Source organism: Octopus sinensis, linkage group LG21, assembly GCF_006345805.1.
Source record: "Octopus sinensis linkage group LG21, ASM634580v1, whole genome shotgun sequence".
In the NCBI taxonomy this organism is placed as follows: domain Eukaryota; kingdom Metazoa; phylum Mollusca; class Cephalopoda; order Octopoda; family Octopodidae; genus Octopus; species Octopus sinensis.
This window is the reverse complement of record NC_043017.1, coordinates 7,383,881-7,403,802: the sequence shown is the minus strand read 5'-3', so window position 1 is coordinate 7,403,802 and position 19,922 is coordinate 7,383,881. Positions and strand designations below refer to the sequence as shown.

The following is a 19,922-nucleotide window of genomic DNA, read 5'->3' as shown; positions in this document are numbered from 1 at the left end:
TTTATACTCTATTTCCCCCCACCTTTTCCACAGCATCTTTTAGCTTCTCTTTCTCTCTCTCTCTCTCCACTTCTATTATGATACTCTTCAGCCTCTCTCCTCTTACTGTTCTCTTCCACAGCCTCTCTATCCGCAATACTTTCTCCGCATTCATCCAGCCCTCTCTGCATTCTCACACTCTTCCACCATCTCATCTACTTCCTTTTCTTTTACTGTCCCCATGCTTTTCTGCTTACCTCAACACCCTCTCATCTCTTGCTTTCTAGCCTACCTCCAAACCCAAACCCCAAACTTCTCTTTCCTTCAATAACCTTTGGATTCCTCAATACCCTCATCTGTTTTTCTCTCATGTTCCCTTCCTCTTGCACCTTCCAACTACACTCACCCTTACAATTAAACCTCCCTACATAACCTTCCACAGCATCCACGTAAAAAGCACTGTCCGAACATGGCTGATGCCAGCACCGCCTGACTGGCATCCGTGTCGGTGACACGTAAAAGCACCAACCAATCGTGGCCATTTGCCAGCTTCCTATGGCTCCTGTGCCGGTGGCATGTAAAAAGCACCCACTACACTCATGGAGTGGTTGGCGTTAGGAAGGGCATCCAGCTGTGGAAACAGTGCCAGATCAGATTGGAGCCTGGTGCAACCTCCTGGCTTCCCAGACCCTGGTCAAACCGTCCAACCCATGCTAGCATGAAAAACGGACGTAAAACGATGATGATGATGATAGTCCTTTCTTTCTTTCTCCTGCTCCTTACATACTCTCTTCAAGCCCCCAAATACTGTCTATTTTGTTACTCTCTCCTCTACCACTGCCTCACAACAATAAATCTAATCCTCTTATCATATTTTACCTTACACAGACTCATTACCCTCTCCTGTTCCTGACAGTCATGCAGCCTTTAGCACTTCTTCAATACTGCATGCTGCAAGACCACCTCAGTAGTGCTGGTGCCACAATAACAGCACTCAGTACACTCTGTTAAGCGATTGATGTTGAGCCATAGAAACCATGCCAAAACCGTAACAATGAACTATAACTCATTGGATCCTGTCAAACCATCCAACCCATGCCAACAAAAGAGAGAGGCATAACATGATAATAACTGATAAGACGTATGACTTCTTGTCGTCACTGTTATATCTGAACTGTTATAATATCAAACGTTTCCGATGTTCTCTTATTACTCTCCAACTGTGTATCTTCAACAAGCACTCCACGATATCTCTATTCAATAATTCCTACGACCTGTACACTGTGACTGTGCATATGACACTCTTATCAGACTGTTCTGTGCATGCTCATTTATACTAACTAGTATAGTTCACTTAGTGAAGGCGCATAGCTCAGTGGTTAGAGCATCGAGCTTACAACCGTGGAGTTGTGAGTTCGAATCCAGGACTGGGCTGTGTGTTGTGTTCTTGAGCAAGACACTTTATTTCATGTTCTTCCAGTTCACTCAGCTGTAGAAATGAGTTGTGACATCACTGGTGCCTAGCTGTATTGGCCTTTGCCTTTCCGTTGGATGACATTGGTGGCATAGAGAGGGAAGGCTGGTATGCATGGGCGACTGCTGGTCTTCCATAAACAACCTTGCCCAGACTTGTGCCTTGGAAGAGGGGAACTTTCTAGATGCAATCCCATGGTCATTCATGACAGAAGGGTTCTCCGTCTAGTTCACTTAGCCAATCACGAGGGGTGTACAGATTCCCCATACAACAATAATAATGATGATGACAACAACAACTACGACGATGACATATAACACCTTCTCCTCGACTTATGACTGAGTTCCATTCTGACTGACAGGTTGTAAGTCAATCCAGTCGTATGTCGGATTTATATTTTCCAACTTTATTTCCATTCAAGCACGACTGATGCTTGAAAGCGACTGAGTGAGGAACAGTGGCAGGCAGTGGATGCCTGGGTCTGAGGGGAGGGGCCTGGCATTGCCAGATGCTGCCATAGTTATTGTACACATGGCTGCCCAACATCTGAAAATCGATTTTTTTTTTTATTTTATTCTTTTTGCGGTCGTAAGTTGAAGAGAAGGTGTGTATATTGTAAATTGTTCATAACAATTCTGACGTTTCACTGGTTATAGTTTATTTAAAGTGTTTTAGTAAGCCACTGGTAAAACTGCAAAGTTACTGTCAACAATTTAGATCAAATATTAAACTTATGGGCCATTTATTTAGTTAATGTTGTTTTTTATGTATTTATACATTGTATTTAAAAAATACTTTGTGTGTGTGTATAGATAGGTGGATAGATACATAGACACACAGACAAGTATGAATATGTGTGTCACTTTGTATAAAGAAAGGCGTGTGAATATATGTTTATATTTGTGTGCCTATGTGTATGCATGTGCACACACACACACACAGTAAAAAGTTAAGACTTTTCACACATGCAAACCACCTACACCAACACTGCTAACCACAAGGGTGACAAAGTCAACTGCAAGAGCCTTAATGTGGTTACTCAACCTGCTAGAAATAGAAGTCTCATCTATCTCCCTCCTCTCAAATTATAATCAAACAATTTTAAGAAAGAAGAATGCATTGGATAATTTAGTCATAAACCCACTAAACGACAGGATGGCTACAGATGGAATGTCTCTGATCACAGAAAGCCTTTCATCATAAATATGTTGGCAAATTGTTCTCTGACTCCATTTAGTCTCAACAAACATGTCCATCACAATAGCTTCAAAAATACCAACACAAACAGTGAACCAGACCTTTGTTTCCTTCATTCACTTCTACACCGAACTATACACAGGATATACGTCTCTATCTTACAATCATAAATACACAACACAACAAAGGATTACGATTAAACAGTAATAAAAAAGAAACATGAGTATTATGATACCTGTTTTTGATGTTGATATGAGAAGCTATGCGAGATTGACACTTCTGTGAGCACCTCCGACTACACAGACAAAAACTACCCGGTACACTTTGTTCTCCTCCCACACTCAACAATCCCTGGCAAATTTCAAATTCATTTCAAATTCTGAAATAATATTTTCCTGAAATCTTCCTTCCACGTGGCTGCACCTTTTGAGAAACTGCTTCACTCACAACTTGCATTGATGTCATTGTTTTAATGTCCTCTTTTCCATGACTTCATGGATCAGATGTAGTTTACTGAGGTAGGTTTTCTATGGCTGGATGCCCTTCCTGTCACCAACTTTCACCTATTCCCAAGCAAAGTAATATTTTCCCATGGCCAGGCCATGTTCTCACAGAATACTGGAAATGAATGACACTTGTTTACCACTAACACACAATATCAAGATAGGGAGACACAAACACCCCCACCCCCTGCATATACAAAAGGCCTTTTCCAGTTTCCATCTACCATACACACGAGGTTTCAGTGGGCCTAGAGCTATAGTCAAGGATACTAGCCCAAAATGTCACCATGTGGTTGAGAAGCAAACTTCTAATCACAAAGCCATGTCTGTACCTGCAGTGACTAAGACTGCTAATCTTATTCATTTCTTTCTTTTATCAGGAGAGCTGAAAGCAGAAGCTGCAGGTGGTACCTGTTTTCTGCCAGATGCTATCTACAAGAAGACCAACAGTATGGGAGGAGAGATCCTCAACCTGGGTAGTAGCACCCTGACTCAGGAGTGGTTTACCTGATTAGGCGGGATATGAGATACCATTCGTCAAATTGCCTTATTAATTTACTGTTTTATCTCAAAGATAAGTGCAAGATATTTTCTTGTTGTTGTTGGTGGTGATGGTGGTGGTGGTGGTGGTGGGTAAGGGTATTACCGTTGAGACACCTGTCCTGATACAAAATAACTAAAATAAAATACATAAATGCTTGATAATGATCTTTTTAAAGAAAGATCGATTAGATTGTCATGCCATTACTTATGTCATGCACTATTTTGTAAATCCCAATTTAGCCCCTGGAAAGATTTAAAACTCAGAATATAAAGGGACCACACTGGAAATAGATTTTGTCTGATGCTCTATCAATTTAGCACCCCCACCCACCCATGATACTGTAAACTTCCTTTTATTCAGAATTCAATCAGAATGCTTGAGCAACTGGCACCCAGAAAAAAAAAGAAAGAAAATGTGTTGTTAGTTAGAGTCATGCTAATTTGTGTTAATTAACTGTCATTAAAAGGAATAAAGTTTTTATTGTATCTAAAACAAATGGATCATTGCTTTCCAAAACACAGGACAATATTTTTTTTATGGCTTTACCAGCACCTATTCTTTACTTAAATTATACTTTTATTTCTTCCTATTTCTCTTAGTTCTACTACATTCAGAATATTAATAACATAAATATATTTCTAGGGTTTTAATGAGTTTCGTAGGGTGTTATGGTAATTTAAAAAATGACGATCACATATCTGGCAAACTCAGTTATCCCACAATCCTCTCATTCCAGTGGTGTTTATTATAATATTATTAATAGTGGTTAATGACAGTGTATCATATACACTCTGGTTTTAGAACAGATACACTGTACTTCTGCAGTGCTGTAAAAGGCAAGTAAATGAGCTGACCACAGGAAGTATCGTCCAGCTATAAAACCCTCCTTCAAAAAAACACAGACCAACCCTTGTCAGCACAGAAATATGGATGTAAAAATGAGTGATTATCATGATGAAATTTACCTTTAATCTTTTACTTGTTTCAGTTATTGGCCTGCGACCATGCTGGAGGCATCACTTTAATCAAACAAAACAGTCACACTACTTAATTTAGGTCTGGTCCCTGTAACTTAGTGGTCAAACCTAACATAAACACAAAGGCACAAACCCACACATACCTATCTATCTATCTATCTATCTCGAGATGGGCTTCTGCACAGTTTCCATTTACCAAATTCACTTACAAGGCATTGGTTGGCTTGGTTTACAGCAAGAAACACTCGCCCAAGGTGCCACACAGTGGGACTGAACCTGAAACTATATGTGTGCAAAACGAGCTTCTTAGCCACATAGCCATGTTTGTGCCTAATGAAATGTTTAAAATCGTTAATATTTGTTAAAATGGCATTAAAAAACCCCACTAAAGCACAAATAATATAGTCATACAAAAGACAACTGACTTATGAACCAATGTGGAAGGTTACCGGAAAAAAAAAATTATTATTAAAATAAGTACCAATAAAACATTGAGGTCGATGTAATCGAACCCTCCTCAAAATTTTCAGGATTTGTGCCTACAGTTGAACCTTTATTATTATAAGTTCAAAATAGGTGGCGTGTTGGCAGAAACGTTAGCGGTATTTCGTCTGTCTTTACGTTCTTAGTTCAAATTTATCCTTTCGGAGTCGATAAATTAAGTACCAGTTGCGCATATTGGGGTCGAACTAATCGACTGGCCCCCTCCCCCAAAATTTCGGGCCTTGTGCTTAGAGTAGAAAAGACTATTGTAAGTTCAAATGTCGCAGAGGACGATTGTAATCCTTCCGAGATCGATAAAATAAAGTATCAGCTGAGCAACGGGGTATGTGTAATCGACCACTCTCTCCAAATCAGAAGTACAGTGGTACCCCGGTTTACGAACATCTCTGATCACGAATAAATCGAGCTATATATATATATATATATATATATAATAATAATAAATATTAGGGAATAAATCCAAACTTACAGGGAAAAATCAGATTTAGGATTGAATCCAATTTTATAGTAAAATATTATATTATATTAAATTAGAGACAAAACCACTATTAGGCAAATCATACAATGAAAAACTTAAAACACCTGATGAATGACTGTGACTTGAAAATTTAAAGAAATTAACAGCCATGAAACGATCGTAGTGATATATTAATTATATTTTTTAAATAATTTTGTTATATATTTAAATAATATAAATTAAATAATCTTATGTATTGGATTAAGTTTTTCATTGTATGATTTGCCTAATAGTGGTTTTGTCTCTAATTTAATATAATATATATATATATATATATACATATATATATATAATATATATATATATACATATATATTATATATATATAAAGCACGATTCATTCGCGAACAGAGGCGTTCGTAAACCGTGGTACTACTGTATTAATTTCATTATCATTTAAAAATAGTATTAATATTATTATTAGTTTATATTATTTCGTAGAAGACACACAAATATTTGCGTGTTTATCAGTGCGTTAACTATTATGTGTGTGTGTATATACGAAATACCTAAAAAAAAAAGTTGCTGAGAGTTATCTCCCTTACAAACAAACCGCTAACCGTGTTTATCGTCTCCCAAAAACACACCCATCTCCCCGTCAAGCTTGCTAGTTTCTCTATATAGAAGGAAACCTTTTTGCACAGGTTCATTAGATTCTCAACCACAACACCTATTCTTACGCAGAGGTTAGACTGGTTTAACATGAAACAATGCTACTGATTTACAGAAACCAGTGAAATTCATAAATAAATTGTTTATAAAGAAACACAATAACCAAAGCAAAAGAAAACTGGGTATACTTGATGCTACAGTTATGGTTTGTACGAGTTAGCGATATAACAGAACCAGCGCATTTGTGCGTGTTCATATATATATATATATATATATATATATATATATATATATATATATATATATATAATATATATAATCATAAACGGATTTATTCAGCAGATTAAATAACGATTTATTTCTTTACTGCATATATGTATTTATGTTTTGACTGTTGGTTTTAAGCATGCTTGCTTTGAGGTGACTATGCCAATCATGTGTGTATGTGAGGAGGGAGAGAGAGAATCTGTGTGTATATGTGTGTGTACGTACATGTGTGTATGTAAATGTATATATACACACATACGTACTTCAACATATATATAACTATATCTCTTACAAGTATTAAAAGCACATAGTTTAGTGTCAACATACTGTAATTTATTTATCTTCTAATAATATCATACACAATACTTTTCTTTCCTTCTAACATAGCCTACAATTCCAGCTTCTTTACACACACACACACACAATCACTACAATATCGTCCTTCCTCTATTTTGAGAATATCTAACAATAGAAAAGGCGCTAACGCAATAACACTGTGTGCGTTACCAAAATATTCTTTTGTTGAAGCAGAGAACCAGAAACGGGTTAGGATTAGAATTGACCATGAGATCAAGAGTCTCCTAAAATGTATTCACGTGTGTTTCTAAGTGTATATCAGTCTCTGACCCTTCTGAGGCTCCGCTACTACTTTGTCTAAAATAAAATCAAGACAAAACAAAAATAAAAAAAGGTTTGTTTTTTTTCCCCCCAGCGTTCCTGTCGTGCACACGGCTGTCGTCGCCATTTCTCGATGCCTTCTAAATCCAGTGGCAATGTCATAATGGTTCGTTTCGAAAGTCAATCTCCTAGCAATGTCAAAGAGGCTCTCTAACAACTGGGTGGCATTTAACTGCACTGACAAACAACTTGATTTATTACAAGGAAGACAACAGTAGTTGATGGCAGAATAAATCTGCCTTTACGGTAGAAGCATGAACTACAACGACTGTCAAGTATTAACTTTGTTGAAATTAAAAATAGAAAACTTGAAGAAAAAAAATCTTAGAAACGAACTCAATAACTGATCGATTTTGACAATGAGAATTCAGTTCTTTTATCAATTGAACTACCTATTTGATAAATTAATGTGTAAGTAGCTGGGTATTACCTCACAACATACACGTGTACCCTTACTTAATGCAAGTCTTAATCTAAGTTAACAGGAAACACCATTATCATTTCAACATCCATTTTTTGATGTGTGCATGGGTCAGATGAAATTTCTTGAGGTAAATTTTCTTTGGCCTATCACCAACCCTCACCTGTTTCCAAGTAAGGTAATATTTCTCTGAGACAAAGACATGTTTTCCTGAAAGACTGGAGATGAAGGATACAACGTATGTGACAGTGATGCTCATTTGCAATTACCATCCGACTAATCAAATCAAGGAAATTCTAAAACACTCACACATACGAATGCACACACAGCACACTTCTTTCAGTCTCCGTCTACCAAATACACTCACAAGGTTTTGGTCAGCCTAAGGCTATAATAGCAAAGACTTTCCCAAGGTATCTTGAATGACAAGTACAGCCCATTCAACAAGCTTCTATTCATAAGATTTCAGTTGAGCTGAGGCAGTGGTTAACATAAAATACGTAGCACCAACAAATTTATTCCAGTAAAAAAAGAGGCTCGTTGATGACAGAATCAGTTACACAAAAAGAAAAGGGCTATTTTCTTCATTTTGGGCTTCTTAAACTAAAATAGCAGTGAGTATTGGAATTAATTAAATCAATCATATCCTTATTTGATGACATAAGAGACACACGGACATAAACACACACACACACACATGCATCCTGATTTCAGAAGTATGTATTCAGGAAAATACTTTTTCAGTGAACTGAAGCTCACAGGAAGCCCAACTTCATATACAGGACATATAGGAGGCCCAACTTCACACAGAGGACCCAGGGTGACTTTTTGGAGACATTAGCTAGGGGTGGGAATATCTTATATGCCATCAAGTACAGTAGTTTGTTCTTACTAAGTTTTTGATCTCATATCTGTATTAGAATCAAGAATTTCATTTCACTCATATAATTCTTAAAAACCATATTCTCAACTCCAGAGTGATCTTATTGCTTACACTATAGATCAGGGTTTCTTCCGAAGCATCCTATCATAGAACAGTCAGATTTGTTCACTTTGCCAACAAACTTTTGCTTTTCTCTTCCTAACCCTCACTCCACAATTTAGTTCTGAGCCACTGTTCACTCTTTAGAAGGCCAAAACATCCCCCCATGGTATTTTGCTATCACTATAAAGCACTGTACTATTATAGAATGTTATTATCACTTTAAATGAACTTTTCAATATTTCAAGGGATTAAAATTATTACAGAATTTGTCAAATTAAACTCTATACTTCCTAATATCAAAGTTTGATTGAAAATGTTCAAAAAGCTTTCTACAAAAATTGCTTTTTATTATTTCTTGTTATATTTTAGTGTCTTTCACTTTACCCAGAAGCCATGTCTGTTTCAAGCCTACAAACTTATAGGTTACAGCTTATACCATTTTCTAAAGAGAACAAAACAAACCTTCCCTTAAATGGGACACCAGTCTGTCATCAGGTTAATTGTTGGTACTAATTTCGTTGGAATAAAGAGTAAAGTGGAGCGACATATAGTGAAGTGTTTTATTTAAGAACACAGCTTTCCACAATCACAAATCCAACTCCGTCCCAACTTCTAGACCATGTGACTTCATTCACTAACCAGGTGATGGTGGTAAAATCCAAGAAGCATTAAGAACCAAGGTTTTGAATGGCAATTTTGAAAGCTCTTTTTAAAATCAAGTCTAGTTTTTAAGAAGTACAGAATTAGATTTTAAGGATGATATAACCTTTTTAATCTCAAAAATATTTTTATTTCATTTTTGAGATTAGTAAAGATACTTAACCTTATACAAGCACTAAGATGTAAACTTTTTTAAATGAACGTTTTAGCCGTATCTGATAAAATTTAGATATGAGGAAGCAACAGATTTAAATTTTATGGTTTTTATAACCTCTTTTTAAATCTTCCAAAGAAAAGGAAAAAAATTATGCATGATTTATGACATTAATAAAATTTTACCTGATACGAAGTCAACAAACAAAAGTGGAAGTTTTTTTTTTTATGTGAAACTGAAAGCTGTTGTACCAAGCCAAATTGAAAGTTATTTATAATGACTAGTGTGAAAAGAGCAAATCTGAGATTCACAGGAAAAAAAAAAGAAAGAAGATTTATACACAAATGACCAGAAATAATTAATTTACTATACTAGTTGCTTTTTTAGTGCTATTAACTGGTTCTGTTAGTTAAAAACATACTTACATATCTCAAAATATGAAGCATAACTTTTTGATTCAAGATTAAAAAAGATTATAGAACCTGTAGAATTTAATTCTCTGCTTCCTAATATCTAAATTTGAAAAAAAAAACTATGAAAAAGAGGGGGAGAAAAGGTATTTGAAAATGTACTACCTAACTGCTTTTTCTATCACACAACTGGTGGTAATACAAGTACTACTAAGAAACAACCAGTGGCACTAAAGAAGCAACTCTTTGGCATTTTTTTTTATTTTTATCAAAGTGAGATTTAAGAATCACAGAAATGAGTATTATGGGTTCTCTAATAACCTTTTAAAACTTCAAAATAGTCTAAACCTTCAATTAAACCTTTTAGCAATTTAAATCAGCCTTGTCTGATTCTACCTGATTTATGTTCAAACTTAACCAGATCTGGCCTCTCACACATATCCTACAATGTTTTTCTTCAAGTAAACAATCATCTCATTGGAATCTCAAACCTAAAATATAATGTGTGTGTGTGTGTGTGTGTGTGTATACATGTATATATGTGTGTGTGTGTGTGTGTGTGTGTACAATGCCTTCCTCACAGTTTCTACCTACCAAAATTTCACTCCCAACCTGTTTGGTCAATCAACCCCTATTGTAGATGAAACTCGTCATAGGTACCCTGCAGTGGTACTCAAGCAGGAAGCATCTGGAGAGAGGTGGGTTAACTAAATTTTACTCACCTGTGTAGCCATAAGAAATAATGCAAAAACTAGCAGCTCCAACACAGCACAAACTTTTTTGTTTATAACAACAGCTAAGGGAAAAAACCCACAAAATAAATGTAAGTGTGTGCGTGAGAAATATTGCATTGACGTTTTATAGTGAGAAGAGTGCTTTCCAAGGTCACAAGTTCCAGTGACACTTACAGTAAAGATATTTTTGTCATAATTCAATGAAGGGGAAACATTATATTATTGCTCAGACGGAGAGAAATAACAGGTAATACTTCCTCAATTCACACCTTAATAGACACAGGTGTGACTGTGAGGTTAAGGAGCTTGCTTCCCAGCTATGTGGTGTTGGGTTCAGTCCCAAAGTGTGTCACCTTGGGCAAGTGTCTTCTAGAAGAGTCATGCACCAACCAAAGACTTTTGAAAGGATTTGGCAGATGGGAACTCAAAGAAGACCATTGCGCATGCATGTGTGTGTGTATGTGTGTGTGTAGGCTCAGGTGTGAATGTGTGGTAAGAAGCTTGCTTCCCAACCACACGGTTCCGGGTTTAGTCCCACTGCATGGCACCTTGGGCAAATGTCTTCTACTATAGCCTCAAGTCAACTAATATCCTGTGAGAGGATTTGGTAGACAGAAACTGAAAGAAGCCCAGTCAAATTGTCCAACTCATGCCAGCATGGAAAGCAGACGTTAAATGATGATGATGATGATATATATCATCATCATCATCGTCGTTTAACGTCCGTTTTCCATGCTAGCATGGGTTGGACGGTCCGACCGGGGATCTGGGAAGCCAGAAGGCTGCACCAGGCTCGTCTGATCTGGCAGTGTTTCTACAGCTGGATGCCCTTCCTAATGCCAACCACTCCGAGAGTGTAGTGGGTGCTTTTTATGTGCCACCTGCACAGGTGCCAGACGAGGCTGGCAAACGGCCACGATCGGATGGTGCTTTTTACGTGCCACCGGCAAAGGAGCCAGACGAGGCTAGCAACGGCCACAATCGGATGGTGTTTTTTCGTGCCACCGGCACGGAGGTCAGTTGGGGAGGTGCTGGCAACGGCCACGTTTGGACGGTTCTCTTACGTGCCACCGACACTGGTAACTCAGCTACAATTTATATATATATATATATATATATTATAAATGTGAGATTCAGGGATCTAATCAAGATATCCTGGGCCTGAAGTGTAGCTGGATTTTACCACCTCTGAGGTTCCACTTACTATGAAACAGATGCAGTCCGGAATTTTCCCATCCATTCTGTAACTCTTGTGTGTGCGACGATGACAATATATATATATATATGGTGAAGAACAAATGACAGGAAAAAAAACTGATAAATTCACTTTCAATTTATATGACATTCAAAAAAGAAGAAAAAAGTTGGTGGATGTGTAGTGGACATTGTCCTTCTTTGGGACAGGATATGGAGTGGGAAGTAAGGAAGAAGGACAAGGAAAAATTGAAACATCAGGAAATGTAAGAATGAAAGAAACAATAAAAACAAACAGTACAATTCAAATGAGAAAGCAAAAAGAGGTTGTTGAGTGACAAGAAGTAGAATGATGGGCTAAATGAGAATGTTTTGAGATTGTTGGACAAATATATGTGCATGAGAGAGGGAGGGAGAGGGGGAACTTCATGGCAATTTCTCTGGTGTTGGTGGCACAAAAGGTAGCACCCAGTACACACACTGCAATCAAGTTGATGTTAAGGAAGGACGGAACTATGCCAAAGGAGATACGGGAGCTCGATGCAAGTCCTTGGACACCTGTCAACCACTTTTACAGTGTGTACTGGGTGCATATTTCCATGTCACCAGTGCTACTGGGGGTCGGCATGTAGCTTGCAAGTCAACAACCCCAGGGGTAAGAAGCAGTGAGGATGGGGGTGGGGTGGAGGGGGAAGGGGGTTTGGAAGAGTGGGATGGAGATATATGGATTGATGAATGGACAGACAGACAGACAGACAGACAGACAGATAGATAGATAGATAGACAGATATAGATAGATAGATAGATGCATAGATAGATAGACAGACAGACAGATAGATAGATAGATAGAAACAGATAGATATAGATAGACAGATATAGATAGATAGATAGATAGATAGACAGATATAGATAGATAGATAGATAGATAGATGCATAGATAGACAGATATAGATACATAGATAGACAGATATAGATAACTTTCTTTTATTAGCCACACAGGGCTGAATACAGAGGGGACAAATACAAATGCAGAGCTTTTCTTTTCGAGTGTGGAAAAAAATTAAAAATGTAAGATTGCAATCAAAAGGGATCAAGGGGAGGAAAAAAAGGAAAAAAAAAAAAAGAAAATCGTGTGTATCACAGAAATAATGGTGTAAACATTGATATAACAAGATTGGGTCATCCGTGGGAAGAAAAGCCTACAGAAAAGACCACGGGAACACCAGTCAGGAGGAAATAAACACATGAGGTCAAAAATGCTCTCTTTCTTTCTTTTACGATCTACAGGATCATGCTCAAAATGGTTTCGTTACTAGCACGCACCATCTTTGCAACATTCACCCATCTTTTTTGAATCTTTCGCGAGACAAAACTTCCCTCTCCATTCTCACCTCCTTTTCAAGTGGTACTTGAAAAAGTTGATGAGCGATGGCCAGAGAGGTAAGTGTTTGTCTCTAATCCTTTCGCTCGAGTCCACCACACACATTCTTTCACCATGGCCACCAGTACGATGAAAACTGCCTTGCCTTCCCGGTTGAGGGAAGGGGGCGGGGCAATTCTCACGATAGACTCGGCCGATAGGCGGATTCGTCCCACACGTGACAGCAGCCGTTCGGCATAAGCCCACAGGTCGGAAATGGTTGGACATTGCACGAGTGCGTGCAGAACGGTTTCGTCGCTCTGACCGCATCTCGGGCAAGTCGGTCCAGTGTGTCTGGAACCGTGTCTGTAGAGCTTATCCCGAACAGGTAATGCTTCTCGATAGCACTGCCAGGCCAGGGATCTTTGGTGATTGTTCATAGGTCCCGTCCCGAAAGTGTCCTGAACAGGCGGGTCAGGTGTTCCTCGTCGACGCCCAGACTCTGCCCGAGTTCGTCGTCGCACCTCCCCTCCACTAATCCTCTATAGAATGCCTTTGTTGTGATGGAGTCGCACAAGACAGATATAGATAGATAGATAGATAGATAGATGCATAGATAGATAGACAGACAGACAGATAGATAGACAAACAAATAGATAGATAGATAGACAGACAGACAGATAGATAGACAAACAAATAGATAGATAGACAGACAGACAGATAGATAGACAAACAAATAGATAGATAGATAGATAGATAGATAGATAGATAGATAGATAGATAGATAGATAGATAGATAGATAGTTAGACAGACAGGTAGAGATAGGTAGGTAGATAGGTAGATATAGATATAGATAGGTAGGTAGATACAGATAGGTAGAGATAGATAGATAGATAGATAGACATAGAAATAGACAGACAGACAGATAAATAGACAGAAGGCTATAGATACATATTGATTGATTGAAAGAAAGTAAACAGGCTCACGAACAGATTAGGTTAATAATCCACTCAATCTGTGGAGATGACTTTATAGAGATGTAGTGTTATTAAAATAGATTAAATACTTCAAATATAATTGTAATATAAATATTGTTGATAACATTAAATCTATTACAATAGATAAGCTGATAAAGCTAAGAAAACAACCAGACTCTGGAAAATACTTGGTTTTATTGGCTGTCGTCATCACAGGAATGTGAACAGAGTGGGGTGCCACTTTTGATGGTCTCTGTTGATTACACTTTGACCCTAGTCCTTTAGTCATTGCACCCGTGCTGGCATTGTGTAAAAAGCACCAGTGCTGTTATCACATAAAAAAAACACACACCCAGTACGCTCTGTAAAGTGGTTGGTGTTAGGAAGGGCATCCAGATAGAGAAACCATGCCAGAATGGAGGCTGGTGCAGCCCTCCAGCTTGCCAGCTCTTTTAAAATAGTCCAACCTGTGCCAGCATGGAAAATATATATATACAAATAGAAAAATAGAACAAAAATGCAATAGAGGGCATTAAAACGTTCGGACAGATAGATGACACAAAGGCAGACAAGAGAAGCAACAATTAGAAGGACAGGCAAAAAAAAAGCACCCACTGCACTCTCGGAATGGTTGGCGTTAGGAAGGACATCCAGCTGTAGAAACTCTGCCAGATCAAGATTGGAGCCTGGTGCAGCCATCTGGTTCGCCAGCCCTCAGTCAAAATCATCCAACCCATGCTAGCATGGAAAGCAGACGTTAAACGATGATGATAATGTGTAAATATATATAAAAGTGACTGAGCTCAGAAGAGTCAACAAACATCCAAATACATGGCGTGTGTGTGTGTATGTGTTTATGCACATTTAACCTGTCAGGGCGGGTTGGACTGTGGTGTTCACCGTGGTACTGAGCTGGGTTGAGCTATGATGAAAGAAACTAACCCAGGAGATGGAAAACTCAAACTGAAAAGCCTGAGACATGGTTGTTCATTGAGTCTGTGGCACCAACTTTCTGTTATCAGGATTTCAAAAAGTGTGGCTGATCCCACACAAGGCTTCATCACTGAAAACAAATCCTGTGTGTGGAAAATCTGATGGCTATGATATTGGTTTCACATATTAGCACAAGGCCAGCAATTTCAGGGGTGGGAGAAAGGTGATTACATCAACCCCAGTGCTCAACTGGTACTTATTTTATTGACCCCTAAAGGATAAAAGGCAAAGTCAACCTCAGCGGGATTCGAACTCAGAACTAAATGGCTATAATATTGGCTGATGGGTCCCCATACATTGAAATCAATGGGAGAATCCAGTGTGTGTGTGTGTGTGTGTGTGTGAGTGAGAGAGAGAGAGTATGTGCACATGTGTGTGTGTGTGTGTTACACAAATGAGTGTCTGCACAATGTTTGTCAGCCAAATTCCAGCCACAAAGCATTGGCCAAACCTGAGGTGTTGGGCCCCCACAGTGCTGCGCAGTAGAATCAAACCTGAAACCGCATGATAGTTACAAAGTAAATGTGTCTCTTAAGGACATGATTAATCAATTTTTTAAATCATAAGATAGTGAAATTAGGAAGGGGTCAGTACCGATGACCTCAGCAGATCTGTATTCCCATCTCTGATTACTCTCAAAGAGAAGGAGGAGTGATTAATCGGATTCCTTGTAATGTAAACCATTTACATGATAAGACATTACCTCACCCACTCCACTTACCTCCCTCACTTCTCACAAACATGCACACACACACACACACAAAATGCACACACACACAAAGTGCACATACATACACACACACTTCCAGCAGTTTTGTGAACTTTGTGTCATCGTGAAAGATTGTTACTCTCAAGGGCATATTGACCTAAAAGTTAAAAGGACATATAAAATAGTAAGAAACCCAATAATACTGTATTTTAATGAGATCAAGGGACAGTTTTAAGGGGGTCTGTGTCATCTACTAAGGGAGTATGTTATGGAAATTGTATTAAGGGCATCAGCTGTGTATTAAGAAATCTGTGTTATCCATTAACAGAGGGTGTTAAGGGAGTTTGTGTCATCTGCTAAAGGAGTGTATTAAGGGAGTTTGTGTCATCTGCTAAAGGAACATATTAAGGGAGTTTGTGTCATCTGCTAAGGGAGTCTGTGTCTGCTGCTAAGGGAATGTATTGAGAGAGTCAATATCATCTGCTATATTGCAATAATACATTGGCAGACTTGTGACTAACTGGCACTCTGTCGGTTATGACAACGAGGGTACCAATTGACCCGATCAATAATGGAACAGCTGACCCATGAACTTAACGTAGTTCTCAAGGAGATTCAGCAGGACAGAAAGTGTGCCAAGTCTGACCGTTTGAATTACAGGCACTACTCATCTTTGCCAGCTGAATGGACTGCAGCAACATGAAATAAAGTGTCTTGCTCAAGGACACAATGCACTGCCAGATATCGAACCCACAACCTTACAACTGAGTGAGGGTGTAATATCAATGGAACTGGCTTTATGCCAGGGGATAAAGTATGACAGAAGGACTGGAACTGGTGTCTTACAATAGAAGAGATTCATGGCTACCCCAGTTGCAAAAAGAAAGCTGGTGGTGGAGAAGAGGTATCATCATCATCATATATAGTAAGTGGCCTGCACATTACTATGTTCGAGTCCTAGGAGGTACAGTGCCAGTTACTCAGTTTATTTAGCATATAAGGCATAGGTGTGGCAGTGTGATAAGAAATTTATTATTTCAAAGAACATGATCTTCGACTGAAACCCTTTAAGATGGTGCTCCAGCATGGCCGCAATCAAATGACTGAACTGTGTAAAAGAATGACAGAATTAAGTGTATAATATCTGGTAAATGCTTGGTTGACTTTTGTCACTAAATGGTGGTGGTGGTGGTGGTAGTGGTGGTGACAGCAAGTGAAGTGAAGTTGATGGGTAAGTGGGGTCAATAAGGTGTGGTGGTGGGGTTATGGCAGGGCAGGGCATGGGGAGCAGAGGAGGCCCGTTATCAGTCCGATTTATCTGGCAGTTTTGCAGTGAATGTAGAAAGAGACTAGAGCCAAGCGATGGACTGAAGGAGGTGATTTTGAAGTAGATTCCTTTCTTTCTTCCTTTCTTTCTTTTCCTAAACAAACATTGTAACGTGGTAGGTTAAGCAGGATTGAAGTGTTTAGTGTTGAACCTTACGACTGGTCTCAAGTGGATCCGAAAAGTGGGGAGGGATGGTAAGCTACATAAAGTGGGGAGGTAATGAGAGAGAAAGAGAGAGAGAGAGGAATAGGAGGAGATGTTTACATATTGATACTCCTCCTCCTCCCAATCATTGAACTGTTCTCATCTTAATCCGGTTCTTGTTTTTGGCAATAACTTGTAAATTTTGGCCAACCAGAGTTCCTTTCAACAGCAGTGAGGGCAGGGGGGGGGGGGGGTGAACCTACTTACATGCAGCTATCTTACTTGTTAGAAAAAAGAACCAAATCTACTTCATATCAGACTACCATATCCACACACACACACACACACACAAACAAGGCAGTTGAATGACAAAATTATTAATAAATTGGACTAAGAAATGCTTAGAAGTGTTTCTTCCAGCGCTTTATGTAACCATGTTGAAGGGTTTAAGTGGGAAAAAATGACCCCCAATACTTATTTATAGAACTTGGTACTTATTCTATTGTTCCCTCTTTGCCAAATTGCTAAGTGACCGGGATGTAAACAAAGCGACACTGTTTGTCAAATAGTGGTGGAAAACATACACAAAGGTGCACACAAACAGAATCATACATACATATATACATAGAATTACACACATACACACACATGTATGTGACAGCTTCTTTTGGTTATGAAATTCATTCACAAGGCTTTGGTCAGCCCAGGGTTAGAGCCCAAAATGTCAGACAGCAAGACTGAACTCAGAATCAAGGGGTTGAGAAGTAAACTTCTTACCACACAGCCAGGGCAAGTGGATTTGGTAGACGGAAACTGAAAGAAGCCTGTCATATATAGATACATGTGTGTGTGTGTGTGCGCGCGCGCTTGTATGTCTGTGTTTATCCCCCACCTATTGCTTGAGAACCGATGTTAGTGTGTTTACGTCCCCGTAACTTAGCAGTTCAGCAAAGGAGGCTGATAGAATAAGTACGAGGTTTACAAAGAATAAGTTTTGGGGGTCGATTCATTCGACTAAAAGGCAGTGCTCCAGTGTGGCCGCAATCAAATGACTGAAACAAGTAAAGAATAAAAGAACGTGTGTGTGTGTGTGTGTGAAAATACATTCAGTCATACTCTCTCTCTCTCACACACACACACACTGTTGTTTTCTTTTCCCATATTTTGTTGATAAATTTCAGTAGCAGGTGGGTTGGTTGCTGCATTATTAGACTAAGCAAGGAAAACATATTTAAAATAACATATACAGTAGAAAAAAGAAAAAAAGAAAAAGAAAAAAAACACACACACACACATCACCCCCCCCCCCCAGCAAACAAACAAACAAACAAAAAACACACACAGAACATCTTCTTCGGTAAAATAGTCAGTGATGCAAGTAGTATCATGAATACAGGAAATCTACTTAACGCAGCACCAGTAGAGAAAGTGTACTAAAAGTTTACTAGTTCCACTTTCGGTTTGGAGGGAAAGAAAATGGAAGACGAAAGAGAAACGGTTTGCAGAAGGAAAGAAATGTAGAAATGATTACAAGGATTTGAATGGGAATTCTTGCTTGCTGCTTGTTTTTGTTTTTGTTTTTGCTTTTTTTTGCTTTTGATAAATCTGTGTGTGTGTGTGTGGTTGTCTGTGTGTGTGTGTGTGTGTGTGGTGTGTGTGTGTGTGTGTGTGTGTAACTGTGTTTGTGCATACAGCTGTTTGAGCATTATGTGTGTGTGTGTGTGTGTGTGCATGTGTGTGTGTTGGCATGTGTGTGCATCTGTGCATGAATGTATGTGTATGTATCTGTGAATGTGTGCATGTGTATGTGCATGTCTGTGTGAATGTGTGTGTGTGCATGAAAAGTGTTTGTGTAACTGTGTTTGTGCATACAGCTGTGTGAGCATTAGATGTGTGCATGTCTGTGCGAATGTGTGCATATGTGTGTGTGCATTTCTTTATATGTCTGTAAAAGAAGCTGTAGCCTGACTAACTACATGGCTCCAGGTTCAATCCCACTGCATGCCATATGAGCAAGTATCCGTGCATGCAGGCCATGCCAGCAGGGATGGCCAATATAAAATGATGATGATGCTGGTGGTAAATCTTGAGAAGGATGTAGAACAAATAAGGGCTGCAATTTATTGTCCAATGAACGAGGGGTACTCATAAGTGGGGTGGTTACACCCACTGGCATAGACAATACATATGTACACAGAGACACACACATACACAACAGGTTTCCACACAGCATCAATCTACCAGATCCACTGACAAAGCATTTGTTAGCCTGGGGCTACCACAGAAGACACTTGCCCAAAGTACCAAGCAGTGGGATTGAACCTGAAACCACATGATTGCAAAACAAGCTTCATAACTACACAGCCATGTCTATTAATAGTGTCTATTTATAGTAAAACATTTCTGTCTAGTTAACAACAACAGAAAAAACAACAACAAAAAAATGCCCACTGTTCCAATATTCTGAATGTCAGTTTTATTTTCCGATTACTTCATATTAACAATAGATGAGCAAAACTTTGCTATATTTAGTCAAGTATTGATCTCAAATGTGGGCAAACTTATGAAATATAATGAATGTTTCATATATATTCACTATCA

General features: G+C 38.6%; 1 protein-coding gene and 1 long non-coding RNA gene across 4 annotated transcripts in view; one reads left to right on the top strand and one right to left on the bottom strand.

Annotated features, from left to right (window-relative positions):
- LOC118767462 overlaps window positions 1–7,572 on the top strand; it is a 12,072-nt gene extending 4,500 nt beyond the window's left edge. The window contains exons 2-3 of the long non-coding RNA XR_005003387.1: window positions 3,534–3,602; window positions 7,287–7,572. This is a non-coding gene — a long non-coding RNA (uncharacterized LOC118767462). The remainder of the gene's footprint in view (window positions 1–3,533; window positions 3,603–7,286) is intronic.
- LOC115222850 (G protein-activated inward rectifier potassium channel 3) overlaps window positions 1–19,922 on the bottom strand; it is a 305,798-nt gene that overhangs the window by 147,186 nt on the left and 138,690 nt on the right. The window lies entirely within an intron of this gene.